Consider the following 23,990-nt stretch of genomic DNA (forward strand, 5'->3'; position numbering starts at 1 on the left):
CTACGCCACTTGGGGAGGGAATCAGAAAGATCTCTAGGGACTCTCTCAGCTGACTTTGTCCTGTGGCTCGTGAGGCACTGGTGGGGTCCACAGGCTGCAAACACTCACACAGTCAGCACAGGCCGTGAAGAATACTGTCATGAAATGGGCCTGTACCCAAACGAGAGCAACAAGGGGGACCTTCAGGGGCTTCAGCCCAGCATCTGGCACCACTTGCCAAGCACTTTAAATCTCCCACCCCACACATGTGGCTTCACACCTTCCTCCCTTTACCTTTAACGGAACATGAGTGGGTGGTGTTTGTCCTGTCAGCTCTGGGTTGACAGTGACAGAGACGCTCAGTGTCCAGAGGAGATGTGGCACCCCACCACCACAATTCTAGCAGAGATGATTAGTTCCTACCAGCCCTAACCAAACTGCAGAGGTGTTAGCTACCTCAGCTTCTTTCTTTATGAAATTGGAAAGGCTGTGCTTGCTGTTTGAGAAGCAGCCCTGGATCCTCTCCACTCAGGAATAGTGTGTGTGTGTGTGTGTGTGTGTGTGTGTGTGTGTGTGAGTGTGTTAGCCCTCACCTAACTCTCAGAATGGGATTATTGGATGACCTTTATCCCAGTCTGCAGTCACCTTCTATATTAGCCGAGGCCCCCAAGCCGGCGCTCTTGGGCTAAACTAAGGCCAACTGGGGTTCTCTCAAAGGAACATAGGGCTCTTTACTTCTCAGAACTGCAGTTTGGCTCCTTAGGCTCTTTCGGGATAAAGGCATGAGATTGATCTCTAGGATAAAAACATGATTAATGCAAATAATAAGCTGTTTTAATTATCTTTTCATCTAGCAGTTACTGCCTTTTCAAACAGCTCTGCAGCAAAGCTGTTGACAGAGTGCTTATTCACTCTGCCATTTCGTAGCAGTTTATAGTAGTTATGTCATAGCGGTTTTATTCTCAGTTCATTTTCCTAGAACAGTGGAGCTGAAAGGGGCTGAGCCCATTAAGTCCAACTCCTTTATTCTAGAGCTGAGGAAACTGAGATCTATCGAAGGGAAGGGACTTGCTTAAGGTCACACAGCCAGTTAGAGACAGAGATAAACTAGAATAGCAATCTCCTGACTCCCAGCCCAGCACTCCTTCCACCTTCCCTCCCTCATGAAGGTTGCCTTTGCACACAATCCCGAGTTTAAATTCTGCTACTAAAACTTCTAAAAAGACAGCAAATAACAAGTGTTGGCTAGGACATGGAGAGAAGGAAACCCTCCCACACTGCTGATGGGAATGTAGTTTGGTGCAGCCACTGTGGAAAACAGTATGGAGATTCCTCAAAAGACTAAAAATAGACTTACCATATGACCCAGGAATCCCACTCCTGGGCATATATCCAGAAGGAACCCTACTTCAAAATGACACCTGCACCCCAATGTTCATAGCAGCAGTATTTACAATAGCCAAGACATGGAAACAAGTCAATTACCCATCAACAGATGATTGGTTTAAGAAGATGTCGTATGTGTGTGTGTGTATATATATATATATATATATACACACACACACAATGGAATACTACTCACAAAGAAAGAATGAAATATTGCCATTTGCAGGAACATGGATGGATCTAGAGATTATCATACTAAATGAAGTAAGTCAGATAGTGAGAGACAAATATACAATATCACTTTTATGTGGAATCTAAAAAATAATCCAAATGAATCTATATACAAAACAGAAATAGACTCACAGATATAGAAAACAAAGTTCTGGTTACCAAAGGGGAAAGGGAGGGGGGAGGGATAAATTAGGAGTAGGAATTAACAGATACAAACTACTATACATAAAATAGATAAGCAACAAAAATTTATTGTACAGCACAGGGAATTATATTCAGTATCTTGTGATAACCTATAATGAAAAATAATCTGAAAAATACTTATAACTGTATCACTTTGCTGTACGCCTGAAACTAACACAATATTGTAAATCAACTATACTTCAATTAAATAAATAAATTCTGTTACTAAAACTTCTAGTCAAAATATACCAACAAAAGTCACCTGTCCCACAGATACATAAATACATACCAAGTATTGTGTTCTGGCCAGTTTCAACTAACAAAATCACAAACTTATGTCCCCAAGGAAATCATGAAGAAGAAATTCCAGGCGGAAACACTTTCTCTGGTGATGCGGTCGTTTTACATCTTGCTACCTGATATAATGATATTTGGGGAAGTTGCTCCATTCTGCCTGAACTTAATTGCCATAATGGTGCTAAAAAGGAGCCTTTACAAGAATGACAATCTCAAATTTTCAAGGAGTCACAGGCGAGGTAGTCCTTTGTAGATGAAAGGTAAACCCTATACTCACATCTGTGAGCTGATTAGGTGAACCATCCCTGAGTAGATTTTCTTTTATCCCTTTAGAAACCTCAGGCTATTACTCAAGTATTGGAATTTCTGAAGGCAGAGGGACTAGACACTACTTACTGAACACACACCTGGTTTAACTCTCATCATGTCAGACTGCACACCATTCTCAGTTTCTACTCACTTTTCAAAGACCTGAATTCTTTTTTCTCAAGATAGGACACACAAACAGACATCCTGGGGCAGAAATGAAGTGAGAAACAGAAAGATCAGTACCACAATCAGCTCTTTTGGCTGCCTCTGGAATGTCACAGTAAATCATGACTTACCAGGCTCCGGATCTTTATTCAGCAGTTTCTGAACTTGGCTCAAACTTCTGAGTTCACCCTCGCAGTGAATGGCATCGCTGCCCACTTAATTGTCCGAGTCAGAGGGCTGGCGGTCATCCTTCATTCTTCCCTCTGCCCTTAACTCCAGTCCATCACCAAATATGGTCTAGTCTCTCTCCTCGGTATCTCTGTAACTCTCCCCCTTCCCTCTTTCTCTGATCCATCCTCTGGCCCATCACAGCCTCTTGTACCAGGTTATGTCCTAAGCCGAGGAAACAGCAGCAAGTGAAGCAGGCTAAAACAGTGTCCTCACCCACTCTGTATTCTAATTGGTCATTTATTCCTTTGCCTCCTTCAATGGACTATGTGATCCCTGAGAGCACGGACCAAGTCTAATTTACCTCTGTATTTTCAGAATCTAGCAAAGTCCCTGTTAAGCACTAAGCAAATAAATGTCAGTGGGTGAATATTCAACCTTCACAACTATGAAGTAGCCCCAGCATGGCTCTGCTTGTCTGTTATGAGCCCAAAAAACTGTGCCCAACTTCTCCCCATCCCTTACCTATTCCTCCTAGTCATTCCAGCCTTTTTGAACACTTCTGTGCTATTCTACCCATTCTGATTAGAGTCCCTGAACAGACAAGGACTAAAAGCTTGGCAGCTCTTGCCCTAAACTGGAAACCAGCCTCCAATAAGCTTTAAGTCAAAAAACATCTTCCACATGCACGCTCAAACTATGTATTCACTATCACAACAAAATCTGTTTCTAGGTCAGGTCAATATTGTATTAAGACTTCGGTAAAATTTGTACTATTCAAGAGAATGGGCTAAAATAGCATTTGAATTGAATTTTGAATAGTATCAAAGTCCTTCTACTTCTCTTCTTCAAAGGAGGAAGGAGAGAGATCCACCTGTACTCCATGGGATACAGGAGGTGAAGCGTCTGAGTCTGTCTTTGTCTATCATTATACCCCCAGTGCCTAGCTCACAGTAGCATCTCAATAAATGCTTTCTGAACAAATGAATGATGAGACTCACGGTAGGTACTACTGGTTTACGCATCACGGTGACTGAATTCTTATTCCTAGAGAGTAAGAGGGGAAAGGAGTCTTAAAATCAAAATCTCTTCACTTTAGAAATGAGAAGACATGGGCCAAGAGTGACTGGGTAACTTAATTAAGATCACACAGAAAGTTAGTGGCAGAACCTGGACTCAATCAGGCTTCCTGCTCCCACCTCTCTTCCCCTGCACCGAATCTCCCATCCTAGGCTTAAACCCAAAGTTCCCTATTAGGATTTAAGAAAGTCTAGCCTCTTAGTTCACAATCAGATTCTATGTTTTATGCACTTGAGAAAATACTGACACAGAATTGTCAGCCAGAGAGTCCCTCTCCTTCACTCCCATCTAAGTCCCCCTACACAGCTAAATTTTTCTTTTTGCAATAAAATCAAACTTTTAAAGGATTCTGTGTTTTTAACATATAGAAATAAAGCCTATCAAAGCCAGATGCAATAAATAACTATACATAAATAGATCACTTGCTTTAGTGTCAGAGAATTCTGTTTGGTACTGATTTAATAGATTGGGGAAAATAAACAAGGAAATTCAATAATGAGCACCTGCTCTTTCCAATAAACTTGCTGAGAAACAACCAAAAGTGAAAGGAATCAATTTAGATATAAATGACACAACAGCCAGCCGGTCTATGGGAAGACTTGAAACTGCCCCAGCTTAAGATGCAGCCCTTTGCCCTCTCCTGTCCTGGTCCCTCTACATCACGAGGGTTCAGTGTGCTATTTTAGTGGCAACGTTTCCATCTATGCAGAAAAGCACCCCTTTCAGCTTCCAGCCTTCCCTGGAGAAATAGATCTGTGACAGTTTAACTTTTTGTAAAATGCCTTCACGTCTCTTGTCTTGGTATTTATTCTCATGGCAATCCCATAAAATAGGTAGGGAGATGTTGTTACACCAGAGAGACAAAACGACTTGCGAGGGGTCACTGGGCTTGTCAGGGACAGAGACAAGGACAAAAAGCCAGCGTTCCTGACACAGAGTCTAGCCCTCTTCTATCAATGCCATTTCATCACTGAAAGAGACATTCTGTAAGGCAATTTCTTTTTTGTTCTTTATCACAAAACTTATGAGCTGATAAATTCTAGGGGAAGAAATTAAAGGGTCACAGGTTGGCATCACTTTAGTTCAGTATCGGCAACATGGAGCCCTAAAAGGAATAATGAGATAGATTTACTCATTTCTCTCTTCTGCTTCATGATGGCGATGTAAAAGACTGTGAACCCTGACATGACATTTCCCAGGAAAGATCTGGACACCAAAACTTTGGAAACAGGAACACTGTTTCCATTGGCAGCAAAATTCTAGTCTTTTTGTGCTATACACCAGGGGTTGGTCTATAGACCAAATCTGGCCACTGCCTATTTTTTTTGGCACAGAGCCACGGCCATTCATTTATATATGATCTATGACCACTGTCAACAACACAACAACAGCACGACTGAGCGGCTGCAACAGTGACAACCTTCAAAGCCTAAATTATTTATCGTCTGACACTTTACAGAAAAAGTGTGCTGACCTCTGTGTTACAGAAATCAAACACTAACCCCACTCACGAGGAAAGTTTCCTTTTGTCTTGACAGAGGAGTTCCGTCCAATACAGAAATTGCTGGGGCTTGGAAGGAGACTACACATCGCTGAAATTCCCTGAGTAGGTTTATGGGGAGGGGTTTGGGGCCTGGGATGGAGGTAAACATTTTTTCTTGCCATTCCTTATGAAATCAGTCTTGAGGCTTCATTATTTTTACTGTGAAAAGATCTATTATAGTGACTTGCAACCATTTAACAGTTCCTGGCAGGATTCTCTCTTCATTACCAGTAATACAATATCAACCCAGTGCCAGGGGGTTAAAGGACAATAGAATCAATATCCTGCAGCAGACACTGCAGAGATTAGGGACGTATCTTCCCCTGAGTGTCCTGTTTCCAACTTCTTCCATCAAGCAGGGCTACCAACATAGGAAGTGAGGGGGATCTAGCTAGCTTCATGGGATTTTCTGAAGTTTATCCTCATACAAAGACCTGGGATAGTTCAGGGCACCACTGGCCTTGGAGATGCCACAGAGCCTGTGAAGTCTCTGCAGATTTCTTTGTTTAACGGCCAGTAAAATCTCTAAGTGACCGTCCATGCACTGTGATCCACTTTGTGGGCCTGGGTGACAGAGTTAACAAGGACAGTCAGAAAGCTCAGTTTCCTCTCCTGCGGAGTCACTAGTTCCTTCAGAAGGCTTGGCAAGGTCTTTCCAGAAGGAAGCTACGTCTTCAGAATGCCAGACTGGGTTGTGGGGGAAGGCAGAAGAGGCCAGGATGGAGTACCAACAAGAATGCCCAAGCAGTGTGCTTTCGTCCCTCCCCCTCAGCCTTCCCCTTGCCCACTCCTACTGCTTCATCGTCCTGGAGGCTAGGTGTCTGAGATCAAAGCATCGGCAGCGTTGAATACTTTCGGAGGGCGGCGAGGAAGAAATCTACCCCACGCCTCTCTCTTAGTCTCTGGCGGTTTGCTGGGAATCCCTCCAATCTCTGCCTTTATCTTCACAGGGCATTCTCCCAGTGTGTGTGAGTGTGTGTCTGTGTCCACAGTTCCCCTTCGCATAAGGACGCCAGTCATGTTGGATTTAAGTTCCACCTTACTTCAGTATAACCTTTATCATAAGTAAATTACATTTGCAACAACCCCGTTTATACATAAGGTCACATTCTAAAGTACTGAGGTTAGGACCACTACATTTGAATTTGGGAGGAGGGCAGGGCACAATTCAACCCATTACAGCTACCCACCGACTCCCGCATCCACCCTTCCTCTGCTCCCACCTCTTTAGGGCTCTAGTCTCTGCTTCAAATTCTGGGCATGTCCCCTAACGGGACACCATTGGTTGTCATGAGAGTGAAGCCAGAGGGCATAAGGTATGCAGTCAACCCCTATCGCAAGCCAGCCATTTCTTCAGTATGTGAGCACAAACAAGTTACACAGTCTTTAGGCCTCAGTTGTCGCATTGGTAAGCTGGAAAGAATAATATTCTTGATTTTATTGGATGGTTGTGTGGAACACATCGCACAGCCGGGCCCATAGGAAGGCTCAGTCCACACTAACTATTATAATCATCTGCAGCGGCACTGAGGACAGCCTTGGCCTTAGAACATAGGAGAAAGCTGAAGAGAGTAGGTCTGGCAAGGGTTTATTCCTTTGTCCCCAGGAATGTTTTGAGCTGGGCACTCCTGTGGGGCCCGGGGACTGAGCATTGAAGACGACACACTTCCTGCTGCCCAGCAGCTGAGAATCCAGTGCAAGAGACCAGTGCAAAACGAGTGTGTGTGTGTGACCCAGTCAGAGAGCAGTAAGTACTGTGAAGGGAAAGAACACAGGGTGAGGTGTCAACAGTGAAAGGAGCTGGCTGGGAAACGGTCCTGAGAGGCCATCGGGACCTGCTGAGCAAGGCGACTGACTAGGTGACATGTGCCCTAGTGCCCGCGAGGCGAGGCTGACTGCAGCACTGGGGGACACGGAGGCAGCCGGCTCTGCTGCACGCTCTGGGAGTGAATATCCTCACCAATTGGCTTAGGTGTGAATGTTGATTCCAATTCACCTCTTTTCTGTCTGCTGAACTCTTACATCTCTTCAAATAAGTACCATATCATTGAGCATTTAATTCCCTGCTGCCCAGCATTCCTCATGGTTATTTGTCCCATGCTCGTCTCTCCCACCTGACGGTCGATTCTTTGGAGGCAGAGCTCCTGTCTCCTACTTCTTTTGAAATGGTCTCACTCTTAGTACAGTGCCGAAACAGGCCATGGTTTCTCCATAATGCTTGTGGATTAAACGAGTTACAGGAAAAACAAAGTTTCCCTCTGTAGGAGAGAAATGGCGACTAGAGGAGAACTTCTAAATTTATTATGCTGATGTTGAGAGCCAAAAGTAATCTCTAGCCGTTGGGATTACCGCAGTTTGATAGGCTGGCATCACCTGAGCATTGTTTCAGGGGACTCAGTATTCTGGTTTAGGGAATAGTACGAGCCATTCCGTGTCAGCCCTTCCCATGTGCCAGGGGTTGTTCTAAATGTGCTTTACATGCATTGACTCACTGAATCCTTGCCACCACCTAGGAGGTAGGGATGTTAAGTGTCTGGGCCTCAACGTTGAGTTGAGGCCCAGAGACTTTGCCCTGCCCAAAGTCTCACTAGCAGGTGGCTGTCTGCCTCTAAAGCCTCAGCTAGACTGAGGTGTTGGGATCTGTACACAATTTAGTTGATACAACCAAATGTCTTGAGAGATAGTATAGCAAAGTGGCCAAGAGATTGGCTTTGGGGTGAAATCAATCTGGGATCAAATCCTAGCTCTATGACTTAAGAGGTGTGTGACACTGAGCAAGTAACATTCCTTCTCCAAATCTCAGCATTCTCATCTATGAAATTAAGAATGAAAGTGGTACCCACTTAATAAAATTTTATGACAGTCAAATGAACTAAATACATGTAAGGTGCCTAGCATAGTGCCTGGCAGACAATAAGCTCAAAAAAAGTTAGCATAAATTGTTCAACATGCTTAACAGGCAACTGGCTGAGGGACTGAATTACTGGCCCCGGTAACTACATAGGCTGGATGTCAGGAGGTGGTTCAGCCAACTGGGCAAGGAAGCGCACCTCGTGGGCTTTTCAGAAAGATGCTGTCCCAGTTTGGGTGGCAGGTCATAGTTGTGGTAGTGGTGGTTGTGCCAGAGAGTATGGCAGTGATTGGAGTATGAAGTGGGGGCTGACAGCTTTCTAAATTTTATTTCCTTTGTGACAGATTTTGAAAACACAGACAATCCTTAACCGTGCTGAAGGAGGAGTCAGCCTGCTGAAACCTCCCCTTAAGTTGGCGGCCCCTGCACATTTCAACTATTGATCCAGAACTTGCTGCTTATTATGCTGGGGTAAAGAGGAGAGGCATGATTAATTACTTTCTAGGTTCCCATAGGACTTACCCAAATGTATAAGGTAGGGCATACATACACCTGCTAGTGTTGCTTACAAGCAGAGGAAGAGCAGCCCATGTGCTAACTAGCGTTTTCTTATTGGGCCACGTTTTAATTTCTCTCTGCTCTCTATTTCTTACAGCAAGGAAAGGAGACCAAAGCTCACAACAGATGAATGAAGGGTCCAGAGCAGAAAACCATTCTTAGATACTGCTTCTTCCTGTGTGGTCCCTCATTTGGCATGGCAGCCTCTGCCACGCTGGCCTCCGGGATCACATCCTGCACACAGATGCTGAGCAATCTAAGGGGCCTCTCCAGGAAACCATGGCAGCCAGTCAACAGCATTTTTTAAAGATAACTTGCTAACTTTATTTTAATCTTGTTTTTCCCCTGGGGAATCTATTTTAGTAATTTATACATATTTTTGAAATAATCTCAAACTGCAGAAAAGTTTTAAATACAGTCAGCATAGTACAAGAGCTTTTTTCTCCCCTGAATCATTTGAAAGCAAAATTGCCATCCTGATGCTTCACTGCCATCAAATACTTGAGTATGTCCTATAAATAAGGGCACTCTCCTCTATAACAGCAATGTGGCCATCAACATTAATTTTGGAAATGTGGGAAATTAACAGTGATAACAGAACTATAGTCTAATCCTTAGATCCCATCTAAGCTTCACCAGCTGTCCCAATAATGTCCTTCACAGTAAAAGGGTCCAGTTCAGAACCATGTGTTATATTTTGTATGTCTTTCTAGTCTCCTTCCTATGTAACCCCTTAATCTCTTTGATTTTCAAGACCGTGTCGCTTTTGAATATTTCCAGCTAGTTGCTTTGTCAAATGCCCTTCCTTCTGAGTTTGCCTGGTATTTCCTCATTGTTAGATTCAGGTTGTACATCCTTGACAGAAAACCACACAAGTGATGCTGTGCTCTTCTCATGCCATCTTATCCAGTGGTTCAAAAACAAGCAAATTTTAGGGCTACCCATCACAGCTTCTGAATCAGTTTCATTACTAGTTGCAGTAAACATCCAGTTGCACTTAACATTGGGCACAGAATACATGAAGTGAGCTTGACAGGTCCTTGTGGTGCCTCCACACTAAAGTCCACTGGAAATACGGCCTTAGCCTCCCTCTAGAGCTTCACCTCCTATGATAGCTATTTTGTTTTTCCTCCAAATGCCTGGGGACATCTTCCTACCACCATGCCTTTGCCCCTGTGGTTCCCTTTGCCTTTGATACCCACTCCATTCCTATCCATCTCTCATGTCAAAAGCTGACTTGCCCTTCAGGAGCCACTTCAAATTCCCCAATCCCCTCTTCCTAACTTGGAATTTCACCTTTCCTCTAGTATACATTTTTTAAATTTTAATAATAATATTATCCCTTTATGCTAAAATTAGACGACAGATTGCAAGCTCCCTATAGGCAGTAGCTTTGGGTTTTGTCTGTAATCTTATTCCACTCCAACCTCTACCCATGGACTGACCATTTAATAGGATGTTATGTGTAGAGTAATATTAGCTAACATTATGGACTCAACTGTGTACCAGGCACTGTTCTAAGTTGTCTGCATGGATTGTCCATTTAACGCTTATATCAGCTCCGTGAATTACGGGGCTATCATTGTCCCCATTTTATGGAGAGTAATTCCATAATAATAGATAATAAATAAATATCCACTGAAGGAAAGAATCATTTCATGAACTCTAAAATATTTAGGAAAATAGTTATTACACAATGATGTCCTGAAGACCCTCTAGCCCCCTGATCTTGAAGGCACTGTTTCTAATTAGAGGGTAATATTCACTACTGGGCAGAAAAACTATAGTCAGGCCATTGACAAATGAAAGTCAGAGAGCAAGAAAGTTCCTCCGGAAATGGAAAAAAAGGAGGTGATGAGTAGGAATCAAAGCACCATAAGATATGTGATGTTGCAACAAATGGAGGCAAGCTCCTGAAACCCACAGACAAATTCCAAGCACGAGAGACTAGCTCAGCAAAGAACCTTGTGTCAACATGGAGAACAGGAGAGGTTCCTGGGGCCCAGTGGCTCCTCAGACTTGCCTCGGGAGTAGCAGCCACGAGGGCCACTTGGAACACAGAAACCACAATACTGTCATGCCCAGAGTTTACTCTTCTATAACTCTGACCAGCGGTCCGTGTGTCCAGCCCTGGATGAGTCAGCCTTCTCAGTACACTCAGGCCAGACAACCCAGACAAGCGGGGACTAAGTCATGAGAATTCCAGAGGAAGTATCTTTGGCAAGTCGCCTTATCCGTATGAGACCCAGTTTCCTTATCAATTCAATTGTATTAATACACACATTGCCTAGCTCATGATGACTGTACAAGCACACATAATTGTTAACTTATGTTAGGCTGAAATATTAACAATATTTGTTGATTTTTCACATATACAAACAGCAATTTCATATGGTTCAGCCAAACAGGAGGCAAAGTGTGAGGTCTTATTTATCTCTGTATTTCCAGTATCAAGCACAGTTCCGGGCACAGGGGAGGCATCCGATAAATATTTTAACATATTTATTGTGGTGTAATTGACATACAATCAACTGCCCACATTTTAATTACACAATCTGATGAGTTTTGATATGTATATACCCGTGAAACCATCACCACAATCAAGATGGAGTGAACATACCTATCACTCCCAAAAGTCTCCTCATCAAGAAATACGTTTTGGAGAAATAAGAGAAAAAACACCACCACCAAGAGATTATTACTAAAGCCCAATGAGGAGACCCTTATTCCTCACTCCTACACCCAGGGTGGAGGGTGTAGGGCCATGGGAAGGAGAGAAGGCAAAGGAATCCTGGGCCATGATGCATTTGTGGGTCACAAAGACCATGGTGCTCTGAGGGCAGAATCCACTGCCTATTTGGAGGAATTGATACACTGATGTGGTTCCAGGTCACATGCCCAGCTTCGGTACAAATTCTAATTTATAACATTGGGTGGTTTTGTTTGCCTGTTATTTTTCAAAAAAGCCTTATTGATCAGGAAAGCATTTTAAAGTTGATTGGGTCACTTTAAATCTCATTTCTCTTATGAGATTTTCTTTTTGCATTGTCTTTAGCATTAAACTTGGACAGAGAAGGACGGTAAAGAATGCTAAGGTGAAACCGAACTGTAATTTCAAGTGATTTCACAGCCGAGATGGGGTTGCTCTACTCATATTTATGACAGGATGCAGTACTGGAAACTTCCACAGGGCAGTAGGGGCTGCCTATTTTTTTTTTTTATCTAGGAAATTGGAGACTGTCCAGGCCTCATCTAAGTGGACCAAGCCTAATAGCTTACCCCTGCCTCAAGTGACTTAGAAAATTGGGGACAGTCCTGGTTTCACCCTGAATTTTTGCTCTGCTTTGCCCAGGATAACTGAATCGAAGGCATAAATTTACCCAGTCACTCCACATATGCATTTCACTCTGGCCCTGTCCAGAGTCCAGAACAACCTGGTTTTCTGTGCAGAGGTCAAAACACCATGAATCATCAGAATCTCACAAATGTCTGTTTCCACACTAAGAGCAAGAACAACATGGACTATTTCAAACTCATGTGAGAAATTGATGCGCTCTAATGAGAACACCCAGCAGATGCCTACCTTTCAGTATTTTCTTGTAGCAACTGGACATTGTGTGGAATGTTGGAGACAGACCGCATCTTTGGGACTACAAAGCATTTTCAACTCTCTTTCTGTGCCAGAATCTAGAATACAAAGGAAAATTTACATGGAAACTCAATATACACACTATATAAAAACAAAGTAGATTCAATTGGAATTGAGGGTCAAGGTTTCTACCAGCTCACTATCTTGAGGGTTCCAGAGGCACCTTTATGAACTCTTAGGGTTCTGTCGAGTAATAATTGAAACTTCTAGTTGCTCTGAACCTCACCTTCCTCCTTTGTAAAACGAGAGGAATGCTATTGTCTACCTCCTAGGGTAGTTGTGAAGACCAAATGAGATAATATACTAAAGCATTTGCAGTGTCTAATGTATGGAAAACTCTCAATACAAAGGAACTTCCTTCTCCTCCCAGGCCCCTGGACCTATCCATTTAGAGATAGGAGAACAATGCCCTAGAGAGTGAAGTGATTGCCCTCAGTCAGAGAGCAAGGTAGTACCTCTGCTAAAGCAGCTTTCTCATCTCCCACTCCAGGGCACCACAGTTGTTTCCCTTCCCTCTGCTGAAACTGTGATCTAATAAAAAAAAGTGCCTGGTTCCCAATGCCTCTGAGATGCTGTCTGATTGAATCGTAAGCACAGAATAAAGAAGGTTACCCTCCAAGCATCACATAAATAAGTAAAGAAGGAGCCTGGGTGTTTTTCAAGCACAGAGAATCACAGTTCTGTTAGCTGTAAGTCATCCTAAATCCTAGATTACTAAATTCATAGAGTCTAAATGACAGTGATGGTCTCCCAGAAAGCTAATGCACCCAGACAGGAAGCAATTTAGCAGAAGTGGTACTTATAAAGACACAAAAAGCATTCTCTACCACCTCGGCATTGTAGCAAAACCATTAATCAAGGCACTGATGTCAAGTAACTTCCAAAATGGCAGAAATCTGCGTATGTGATCTGACTGCAGTTGTCTTTGAGCATGGCTTTGGATGCATTTCCAAACTGATTAATCCTCGCCCATCAGCATTTGATGAATTCAGATAAACAAGAATCAGAGGAACCCAAAATGCACCCTACTTTAAGGTCCTGTATGTTTTATCCCTGTAGAAGTATATTTAAATTAGCCCGAGAAGATCTTCTGCAGTCTTTCTGTGACTTCAGTCATCTTTTTCAAGAAAGAGTAATTAGTATGTCATCATCATTCAACATGTGGCATGTTTCCACTCTCCCCACACCAAAGTAGAATGTTATTTAGAATCAAATAAGATTTTAATTTCCACGCTCTGGCTGAGATTTGCAGTGTGGAGCTTTGGCTTTCCTCTCAGCCAGGCCTCCCTGCTACTGCGTGGTAAAGCCATCTTGTCCATAAGTGGAGACGTTCTGCATATGGGTTGGGAACGCCTCAGGCGTGCCAGTAAATTGCACCAGTCCTGCCAATAAGCGCAGATAATCTGTCCCATCACTCTCCTATGAGGACAGGGCCAAATGTTTCCACGTCTGTATAAAATGTATGTTGACCCTAATGGCTGATAGATGACATTTCTTTTTCATTTATAAACACAGAAATCCATGAAATCAAGCAGAATTTCAGATAGAATTCAGATGACAGATGTGACTGTATATGCAAAGAATTGGCTCTGTGAGCAGGATTCACACACTGGGATGTATTGGTTATGTTGCTAGAATAATGAATCCCAGATTTCTCGGACCCATGGATTTACCATGGTGAATTATAGTTAAGAGGTGAAGGTCATTGTGACTTTGTTGATACCAGCTGTCTTGTAGGCTGTCATAATGAGCTTCTGATTCTCACCTCTAATTAGACAACTACAAAAATTCTACTAAAATTTCCTGTATAATCGATTGACAAGGAAATTACTTCTTGGATTTATGAAGGCTCAAAATCAGATGTGACTTTTCATAATTGAACAAAAATGGGTAAAAATGGATTGCTAAAATGAGACATAATTTGGAAATTTCAGAAAATGCAGAACATTAGACCTGAGAGGGACTTTCAAGGTCAGTCAGTATGTTTCAATCTGAAGTCCTGGGGTTCCTATCGGTATAGTAGGTTTAATATTTCAAATCATGGAGTCCATGGTATTAATTGGGGGTAGGGATATGGATTTTTTAAAAAAGACTCTTTGGTTGTGAGAAGGTTGTAACTCACAGAACTTGTCAAAATCCCTTGTTTTAAACATGATCAAACTGAGGCACAAAGCCTTCCTGTCCCTTACTGGTCTTCCTGGCTCACTCTTAAGTGCAAGGGTAATAGCTTATGTACTAATCAATAATGCCTGTCTCAGCACCTCCACTAATCCATTCCTTTTCTCTGTACAGCAGCCCTTTATTTAATCACTCACTCTACTGAGAAAAGAAGTTTCAAATTTATGAGTCACATAAGTCTTTCACCATTATTCTTAAACTCCCCAGTCCAATTTTATTCACTTTTCTTTGGCTGTTATCTACACAGTTGAATGGGTCTACCATCTTAACTGAATTGATTAGTCAATTCAGTTAAAATATCAGAAGGTATTTCATTCATCCCAGTGGAGTCACATTAGGTATGGCAAAGTATAAATAGATCAGAAACCCACTCCATACCGGTAAAATCTCAGCAACTCCTTGGCTGAAGTGAGTAGGCCAGCAATATGGCATTTTACCACTAAGGCAGAAGAAAGGAGGAACATCAGCTCCTCAGAAGCCTTCTTCTGTTGCTAGCTAGCAACACCTCTACTGTCCCCCTCTGTGTTAGGCCGAATTTCCCAATAAACAGACCTTGAGATATACATTTCTGTAGGTGTTTTCTTCAGTGGAACAACACTATAAAGGAGGGGAGGGAGCAGGATTTGGCAGAGAGAGGGTCTACTGAGATGCAGTTGCAAGAGAGGCCTCAGTTGATTCTATGGGGAGTTCTAGAGCTGGGATGGACCTTTTGAGTTGTCCTAAACCACTCAAGTGGTCCCAGCTTTGTACATCCACATTGCTAGGCATTGGATGTCAGCTGTCCATGAGGAATAAGAGTCACCTTGGTTGAGGCAATTCCCTTTGGATGATCGTGAGTCTCAGAGAGAAGCTCAGCTTGGAGACTTTAGCAGCTAACATTTCTGTAGTTACGGTGCCTCATTCCTGATGTGGGAATCTGAAGACACACAAAACATCTATTACACTGTCCTCCCCTCAACTCCCCTGTGTGCCCCCTCTGTAGACAATGTCCCTTCTGCATCATTCCCATAGGAAGAAGAACCTAGAAAGTAGACCTAGACTTTCTTCCTTTTCCCACAAATCATCCTTTGTGGGAACTGGCGGAGCATTTCTGAGAGCTGGCTAGCTAGGGTTAATGTGACGTTTATAGCCGATGGGCAGAGGAAAACAAATAGTCCTTGAGTGTGTTTGAAGTTTCCTTCATTATTTAAGGAGCCTTCTTTTGCTTTTTAGTTATATAAAGATTAGAAGACAAAGTGGAGTCAACAAAAGAAATGAATCATTTGAATAGCATGATTGCCATTCTGCAGTGATCTAAAAATCCAATGTCGCCATTTAAATCAGATTCACTTTTGTCTAGAGAAAGAGGTTTGACCTTTTCCAGGGGCCACCTAAGTAGAAGGTCAGACAGATGAAGAGAATGCTTCAGCCTTCTCTTGGTTTTCTTTTATTCTTTTAGCCTTCCTTTGTTCTCATCTATTCTGCATCTTTAACTTTTTTTTTGCACTGCAAGTCTGTTTATCAGACCATGTCTACATGAAGATAAAGTATCTGAAAACAAAAATTCCATTAGTTTAGTTAGTTGAAATAATGTGCATTCCCTTTACCCTTGAAAGCATTGGCTAGATTCAAATAGGCATGTGTGTAAGGGCACAGCCATTAAAGTTATAAGGAAATTTCGACACATATTTCACAAGTGTCTTTATGTAAGGCATCGTTTCTCAAGCTACAAGTTATAGCTTATCAAGCAAAAGAAGCAAACTTAGACTGTAATATTCTCGACCTATCTTTCTGTGGTTTAGTGTGTGGCGTTAAAGATCACTGCTCCAAGCAGCCTGATTCATGATAAGCTAAGAACTGTTCACTAAAACTTCATGGCCCCTCAAAAATCCAAATGGTATATTAACCATTTCGGAAAGAATGAAGGCAAGAGAGCTGCTATTTTAAGGGTTAATTTCTTCTTCATTTGGTTTATGTTAAGAGGCCCGTGAGAAGAAAAAGCACACAATTTAGAACTTCACCTTCCTGGGTTCTAATTCGAGTAGAAGCACGTAACTAGCAGTTACATATGGCTTTAACTGAAGCATTTTGTGAATCCTAACCTCATGCCATGCAGCCAAAGCTTCTCAACTAAAGAAGAGTGGCTCTTGTTGGAGGGGGAAGAAGAGATTATTAGAGCAGAAGATTCTTCTTTCTTCTTGTGAAATAAATCAATAATTTCATTTTCAAAACGCCAAATACTTTTGCAAAGAAATAATGTGGTGATACGCCCAAAAATCTCCTGGCTGTGGAAATGTTGACACATCCCTAGGATTTGACTACATCAAAGAGTTGTCTTCAATACCTGTCAGCACATCATATTTCTACATTTCAGTTTTCATATATTGCAAGAAAACTATCAACATTTACTTCATTACATAGTACATTTCAGGGAGGAATGAAAAAAAAAAGTAAAATTGTGGTGTTGGAGGTCACAGGAACTTCCTCCGCGTTTTAGCTGACACACCCATTCACACATTCCTTGAAATTCCTCCCATGTTTAGGCTCTGGGACACTGTAGGTTAATTTCTCTCTTGGTCTCATTTGATGATTTCTCTTTTTCACTCTCTAGTAAACCATGAATCTTCTAAGATTCAATCACCAGCTTCTGCTTTTTTCTAGCTACAGTGACTCTTTTTGGGGAGGTGGTCTATCAAAGAACATTGTTGCAAATCTGACTCTGACCTCTCCCTTACAATCTTGTATTTTCATCTCAAGGTCTTCGGTCTTCTTTGCGCATTCAAGTCCTGTGACATTTTCTTTTTATGAGTGTCCAAGGTATTTACTGTCTAACTCTATATTTCTCATTTACTCAAGAGTTTTCTCATATGCACCATGGGGATAGGATAACTATAGCATCTATTCATGGAGTTAAATGCTTAAACATTTTTGCTATAATAATTATGAAAAGCTTTGGTTCCCAGAGTGCTTAGTGCAGAGTTCCACGTAAGGCAAATACTTACACATAAAGTATACTTGAAATTGACCTATACATGTTATGATACTAAAGTCCTAACTATCTTCTTCAGAATATTAACCAGTCCTCAGAGCCTTATCCTCCCCTACTTCATATGTCATATTCCATCTATATATCACTTTTTCCATCCCTTCATCTAGAAAGCCTTTTCCCCACATTTCCTCACTCTCTTAATCTGCTTTGTATGTGCCATTTTCCCTACTGAGCACACACTCTGCTGTCTCTCATTTTGCACCTTCCTTAGGTCTTAACTTAAATACCACTTCCTATAAGAAGTCTTTCATTATCCCCCAAGTCCTTCCTAGGCACTCCCACAGGACACATCACTGCACAGTGTATGATAATTGCCTGTTTATCTGTTTCTATTTCCTACTAAATCATAAGTTCTCTGGGGTCAGACACCTTTTCTGTCTCATTTAGCATTTTAATCCCATTGTCTGGCCCAGTATCTGATACACACACATTAATGCATGAATGCTGCCTTTGTAATATCTTGCCACTGCAAACATACATACACAGTTTCCCCTTGTGAACTATCCATAAAATTCATTTAAACCAGATTCTGCTATAGAAAATTTGACATAGGAGCATATACGAGCATGTACCAACCTACACCTCCCCAGGAAAAGCATTGACGCATCCATTCATATAGAACTAAATCTTTATAGTCTTTACAGCCTTTTATAGCCCTGATTAGCCATAGTGATTACCAACCTCTGCCTATCTCACTCTGCCAATGTGCCTGATTTTCACTGGTTCAAAGCAGTGCCAATCTCAAACCACAAGACCATCCTCAGAGATAACGATCAAAAGTGACAGGGAGAGGACACAGAGGTGTCAAAATAAATCTTTTCATGTCATACGATTTCCTGTAGCTAGGATTGGCCAATAGCTTGGTACTTCATAGAGCCTTGTATTCCCTGATACCTTGTTGGAACATGAGTTAAACAATGACTAAGAGAAAATGCCAGCTACTGAATCACCAAAAAATACAATTATCACCAAACCCGGTGCCTTGGGAACAATATCCAATTGCACCTGATTCCATTGCACCTGTCATTTTTTTTCCCTACAAAGTTAACTTAATGAATTTGCTGTCCTTCCTGGAGCTGACCTATCTTGCCAGAGAACTGACATCTTAGAGCCAGAAAGTCTGACTATGAAACACTTTGGAAAACTGAAGGTTAGTAACCAACACATTTCCAATTTCTGGAGTTTGGGGTTTTAATAAAATCAGAAATTACTAAGGAAAGAAGTCAACAGCAATCCTCATGTTTAAATTAAGGCATTTCAATATCAAGGAATGTGTCACATAGCAGATGAGCCTCTAGGATGAATTTGATTAATTCTCTACAACAGCAAAATTGTATAATCAGATGGTGTTGCTTAAGGCTTTCTCTTGCTTTGGAGTTGGGTAATCTAAATTGTATAATCTCTAGTGGATTTCCATTCCTCCACATATCAAAGATCATTCCTAAAGATGGAAAAATAGATATTCTGTTGGGTTGCATGTGAGCTCAATGCAAAGGGATGAGATTCAGCTCCCTAGTGAGAAGCATATGTTATAATCAGTGACACTTCAAGAATGGTGACCCCAAAATGAGAAGGAAGGAACTCTGTTGAATTAGGAGGATTTTGGTTCCAACCATAGCTCAACTACTAGCTTGTTGTGTGATCTTGGGCAAGTCCTCTGCTCCCTTTAGGCTTCAGCTTCTGCTTCTGTTCAGTGAGAGAGAGGGGAGCTATCCTCCCTGATGATCTCTAGGTTCTTTCCACTTCATGAAGCCCAATAATTCAATTAGTTAAATGTCTTAGGTGATAGCATTTATGGCCCAAATAAACCAGATGGTCATCTCAGTTCTGCACTTAACTTTATGTTTGGTTGCCTTATGCCAAATATCTGCATGGATGTTTTTTTTTCCTCAACTTCTCATCCATATGTTTAAGTGTCAGGTAGGTGTTGGATTTGTGGATCTAAGCCATATTGGCTAATATCAGTTGAATGAAGGGCTAACTATTTGCTAACAAAATATACATTTCCTAGAGCAATTTTTACCACTTATTTATATTGGAGGCTGATCGACATTTGATATTTTGCAGCTAATTGGCACTGATAAATTTATACTTATATTCTATCAACCTTCAAACTATGGCATAACTAAACTGACTTTGATTATCTCTAACAGTATTATCCTGACTAGGACTGTATTAGACCTCAAACAGAATAGATTTTAAAAGAGATTGTCTTTCTCTGAAAATCTTATTATTTTTTTTTTCTTCACCCAACATGGAAATATGGCTTAAGTTGTGTGTGAGTTGGGTTCTCTCTGGGAAGCAGATGCTGAAACAGAGTTAGGAGTGCAAAGGTTTATTGGAGGTAATACCTGTGAAGGGAAAAAGGAGGAGTAAGCAGAAGCAGGTAGGGAAATATTTCAGACTATGATGCCAATGTGATCCTTGTGAAAGGAAAAAGGGCAGGAAATAGGATGAGACAAAGTCTCAGATTGACATTCAGATCTCAAAAAGCCTCATCCAACCCAACAGAAAACTCTTAAGCAAAAGTTTCCCATGAAAGGAATCTCACAATGGGGAGAAATGGCCAGGCCCTAATACCCCTACTATACTCAGTCATTGAGTGAGGGATGCCCATGAAGAGTATGGCTGAGGCAGAACCCAAATGCGCTAATAGGTGGAGGCTGTCAGATAAATGCATTCCTTACAACTGAATGGAGGGTTCTTTCTTGAAGGGAGATCCAGGCAGAATATCTCCTTAACTTCTAGAAATGCCATTTTGCATTATATTCCACTTTGAGCCTACAATAACGTGCTATTTCTCACCATGTTAGGTCTAAACTCCTGCCTAATTTCAAACAAAATATAATACTTTGGAATAAGTTTTACAAAAGAAATACAAAACTTATATTCTGAAAACTAACAAAATATTATTGAAAGAAATTAAAGAAGACCTAAATAAATGAAAACCTATCCTATGTTCATAGATTAGGAGACATAGTATTGTTAAATTTGTAATACTCCTCAAATTGATCTATAGATTCAGTACAATATCTGTCAAAATTCCAAATGTCTTTTTTTTTCCAGAAATGGACAAGCTGATTCTAAAACTCCTGTGTAAACACAAAGGCTCCTGATAACCAAAACAATCTTGAAAGAGAAGTATAAAATTGAAGGATTCATACTTCCTGATTTCAAGATTACTACAAAGTTACAATAATCAAAATAGCCTGATACTGGCATAAGAATAGACATATACATTAACAGGATAGAACTTAAGAGTCCAGAAATAAACCCATTCATCTCTGGTCTATTGATTACTGACAAGGGCACCAAGGCCATTTAATAGTGGAAGGAATAGTCTTTTCAACAAATGATGATGGGACAACTGGATATCCATATGAAAAAGAATGAATTTAGACCCCTATTTTGTATTATAAACAAAGTTAACTCAAAATGGATCAAAGACCTAAATATAAAAGCTAAAACTGTAAAACTCAGAATGAAACATATGGGTTAATCTCTTGAACTCAAGTTTGGCAACAGTTTCTTAGATATGACACCAAAAGGACAAGCAACAAAAGAAAAAAATAGATAAATTGGACTTTGTCAAAAATTTTTTTCTAAAGAGTTTCAAAGGATACTATCTGGAACGTAAAAAGTCAATCCACAGAATAGGAGAAAATATTTGCAGTACATCTGCCAGAGGTCTAGTATCCAGAATACATAAAGAACTTTTATGACTCAACAATAAAAAGACAAACAACCCTATTAAAGTATGCAAAAGATTTGAATAATTTTTCAAAAAAAGATATACAAATGGCCAATAAGCACATGAAGAGGTGCTCAACATCATTAGTCATCAGGTAAATGCAAATCAAATCTACAAGGAGATACCATATCACATCCACTAGGATGGCTATAAAAATAACTTAAAAAAATGGAAAATAACAAAGGTTGGAAAAGATGTGGAGAAATTAAAACCCTCATACATTGCTGGTAAGAACGCTAAATGGTGGAGCCACCATGCAAAAGAGTTTGGCAGTTCTGAAAAAAGTCCAACACAGAGTTACAACATGACTCAGCAATCCCACTCCCAATATTATATCCAAGAGGGCTATGAAGCATGTGTCCACACAAGAACTTGTACATGAGTATTTACAACAATCTTATTCTTAATAGCCCCCAAATGGAAACAATCAAAATGTTTATCAACCAATGAATGGATAAGCAAAATGTGCTATATCCATACAATGGATTATTATCTGGTCATAAAATGGGATGTTTTAAGACATGCTACAACATGGGAAAACCTTGAAAACTGTATGCTAAGTGAAAGAAGGCAGACATATTGTACAATTCCATTGTATGAAATGTCCAGAATTAGCAAATCCACAGACACACGAGAAAGTAGTTGCCAGTGGATGAGGTGAGAGGGGGATTGAAAATGACTTCTCTGGGTACTGAAGTGATGAAAATATTCTAAACTTAAGGAATATACTAGTGAATATACAAATTAGTAATGTACTAAAACCCACTAAATTGTACACTGTAAAGGTGAATTTTATGGTATGTGAATATTATCTCAACAATACAACTAAAAACAAACAACAAAAAACCCAGTACATAGAAGAGGAGCCGGCCATGAGGACAAACTAAGATTTTAACAACAGAGAACTTGTCCCAGACAAATTATATCCGATCGGAAACATGAACAAAATGTCATGGAATCTAGGTGATTAGGTACTGAGTCAAGCCAATAGTCTCCATTCATCCATTTGAAATAAATTTTTTGAGTACATATTCTTCTCCAAGACTATTTTAGGGTCTGAGATTATAGACGGACAAAATATGGTCTCTGCCTCCAAGGATATCACTGTTTAGAAACAGACCAAAAAACAAGCAATTTCGATATAACAGGATAAGTGCTATGAAGTCACACAGCGGGAACATGGGCATTCAGAGAAGCAGCACCTGCGCTGGTGAGAGTCAGCAGAAGTTTTCAGGAGGATATTTAATATGAGCAAAGTGTTGACAAATGCATGGGATTTGGCTAAATTAAGTAGTAGCCTTAGTGAGGATGAGAAGGTAGAGGTGGGCATTCGAGCAAAACACAATAGTATCTGCTCCAAAGCCTGAGTGCCAGAGAGAAAGAAGAGTATATTCTCAGAACTGCAAGAAGTTCAAGACGTCTAGGGAGAGGGTGCATGTGAAGAAGTGGTGAGAGGTGGGACTGGAGAGGCAGTGGGGCCTGCTCGTGAAGAGCCCTGCGTGCTACACTAAAAAGTATGAGGCAAGGGCTTACCTCATGAGACACGCAATGCCCTGAAGGACTCCCCAGTGGAAAAGACTAGAAGACTTCAAAACCTGTTGTTAGGCTTCTTCTCGCTCAAGAGCGTAACTTTTGCAAACATCTGTCTATCTGTTCTCTCTGGCTGATTACGTCCTTTGGGCACAAGACAGCTGAGTTCTCTCCGACACAATGACCCCATTTAACATGGCGGCCAAGGCAAACTGTCAATTTAGGGAGCTTCATAGTAACAGTAAAGACACTGAAACTGAATTCTCAGACACAACCACAGCTCTTGACCTTTGCCAGGAGAATCTCTCCTGATGCCAGGAAAAGAACAGGTCTGTCTTAGTTTTTATGTCTCTTCATGCACGCAGAATGATGCTGCTTCCCTGCCAGGCATTTCACTGACACCTGCTGTGGTCTCCTATCCCCTCTTCTCATTTATTCAAGAGACTGAGGCATCAAATATTCCAGCCCTTGGCTTTTGAAAGAAGGTTTTGTGTCATTTCATTGCAAGTTGGAGATGGTAACAAAACCGAGAAGGAAGCTGGATAAGATGGAGCCAATTTTCCAGAAATAGTCAGCACTAGGCATTCTCTAATTAAGAGCACTACCTCTTCAGTGGGGGACAAATGTGAGAACAATTAGGACAACAAAAATAGAGCATTCTAGGTTGACTGACCAGGACAGCCTCCAAAGTGTTAGAACTGAAAAAATTTTTTAAAGGAAGTACAGTGATAATTTGGTGCTTAAGATGCCCTATACGTGTCTTCCCACTTAAGAGGCAAAATAGGCCTTGTCCTCTGGTTTCAGCTTGCCTGCTTGCTACCTGCTTGACCAGTAACTGGAACCGGTCAATTTGGAGCATTTTTCCATTTAACATATTTAACATCCAGGAAGTACACACTCTCCTGGATTTCCTCTTATCCCACTGGCTATTCCTTTTTAGTTTCCTTTTCTGCTTCTCCTACTCTGTTAAACATCTAAATATTGAGGGCCTCAGGGCTTGGTGCTAGTCTTCTTGTCTACCTGACACACTCTCTCTAGGTGAGCTCATCAGTTATATGTCTTTGATACTGTCTATTAACTAATGACTCCCAGCGGTTGTATCTT

This window comes from Camelus dromedarius, chromosome X, assembly GCF_036321535.1.
Source record: "Camelus dromedarius isolate mCamDro1 chromosome X, mCamDro1.pat, whole genome shotgun sequence".
Lineage (NCBI taxonomy): Eukaryota > Metazoa > Chordata > Mammalia > Artiodactyla > Camelidae > Camelus > Camelus dromedarius.